We start from the raw sequence: 1,859 nt of genomic DNA on the forward strand, positions 1-1,859 counted from the left end.
AACCTTATGGGCGCCCGGGGCAATAGATTTATTGCCTCGGGGAGTGTGCCACTGAAAATTGGTTTGAGCAATTTCCTCAATTTGGTTATATATTTCATACGGGCGGCGATTACCTAAAAGTCCCCCGGAGCTAGAGTCAAGTGTCTGCCTTGTGTGTGGCAACAATCCATTATAGAAAGTGGATACTTGTTGCCATATCGCAAGGCCATGATGTGGACACTTGCGTAATAGTTCCTTGAACCTTTCCCAAGTTTCATATAAGGATTCCCCGTCCTCTTGTGAATATGTATTAATTTCAGTCATTAATTTAGCCGTTTTAGTGGGAGGGAAATACTTATATAGAAATTTTTGGGCTAGTTCATCCCAGGTGTTTACCGATCCAGCTGGGAGGGCGTTGAGCCAAGCTTTCGCTCGGTCTTTTAGTGAAAAAGGAAACATTCGGAGGCGGATGGCGTCATTTGATACTCCATTGATCCGAAAGGTATCACATATTTCTAAGAAATTAGTAATATGTAGATGGGGATCCTCGTCCGCAAGCCCATGGAAGGTTGCGGAGTTTTGGAGCATTTGTATCAAATGCGGCCGAAGTTCGAAGTTATTGGCTTCAACATTCGGTGCATTGATAGCGGCGCCTAGGTTACCTACGGTGGGTCGTAGATAATCCATGAGGGTACGTTGGTCCGCCGTGGGTGGATTCCCCGAAACATTCTCTTGGTTTTTAGCTTTTAGTCTTTTTCTGAGAAAGCGTTCGGGTTCTTCTAGAGGTTCTTTTATGTCCTTATTAGAACTGGAGCTCATACACTACGTAGGATGGCGTCTGGTTCCAAGTCCTGCAATAAAAACAGAAAAGAATGCTGGTCAGAAGGTTCACCACGGCCCCGTGCTCAACGAACACGGCCCGTGGTCGGAGTTACAGTGGTTATTTTCCAGATCCCAGTTACTGGAAAATTGGACACGACCCCGTGTTGCACCGACACGGCCCCGTGTTCAGCCTTCTGTAACTTGGAAAACTAAAAACTGCCAGTAACGATGCTGGGCACGGCCCGTGTCCGACCAGGCATGGCCCGTGCTGAGCTCTGCAGAAGCTGAAAAACTAAGAAAATCCTAAAAAATTAAAAAGAAAAATAAAAATATGATTAGGCCGTTGATTCCTAACTTTCTTAAAATCCTTGTGTCCTCGGCAGCGGCGCCAAAAACTTGATGCGTGTGTAGTGTAATATAATTTTAGATATATATTTAAGCCCTTTTTACACTTTTAGCCAAGTTTTAAATTTATAAAACACGATATTTACTAACACTAAACACACATATGGGCAAGTGCACCCATCGTGGACGTAGTATAGTGTTGGTAAGATACCGAGGTCGTCCAAGGACACAAGAGCTTTCGGTACCGGTTTATCCTCAACGTCTAATCAAATCAAAAAGTTAGAAAAGGTTTTTAAACCAAGAAAATAAAAACTAACTAAATGCTGAAAAATAAAATAAAAAATAAAAACAGATAGACAAGATGAATCACTTGGATCCGACTCGTGTATTAGTATAACCTTTGATTATTTTCCCACTTTTGCACTTGTTTAAGAGAATATCTTAGTTATTGTAGTAGGCCCCTCTTTTGAAGGCGACGTTACCCTCAACCCAGTAGTTTGAGTCAGCAAGGATACAATCCTAAAGGGTCGGATTATTGAAAGATAATGAATTAAGTTATTAATGCAAATTATGGTAGGCCCCGCTTTTGGCGGTGACGTTACCCTCGCACTAAGTAGTCTGAGTCAACAGGGATACAGTCCTAAATAGTCGGGTTATAGTATTAATAGTAGTTAACTTATGAGGGGGTCAAAGAGTTTGGATCCCCGCCATCC

The 1,859-nt window shown here is 42.5% G+C and overlaps 1 non-coding gene across 1 annotated transcript; it reads left to right on the top strand.

Annotated features, from left to right (window-relative positions):
- Window positions 1-202: 202 nt before the first annotated feature.
- On the top strand, window positions 203-309 carry LOC118483409. Its single transcript, XR_004870697.1, has one exon. It is a non-coding gene; the product is annotated as a small nucleolar RNA R71 (small nucleolar RNA).
- The last annotated feature ends 1,550 nt before the right edge of the window (window positions 310-1,859 follow it).

This window comes from Helianthus annuus, chromosome 10 (genome assembly GCF_002127325.2).
Source record: "Helianthus annuus cultivar XRQ/B chromosome 10, HanXRQr2.0-SUNRISE, whole genome shotgun sequence".
Lineage (NCBI taxonomy): Eukaryota > Viridiplantae > Streptophyta > Magnoliopsida > Asterales > Asteraceae > Helianthus > Helianthus annuus.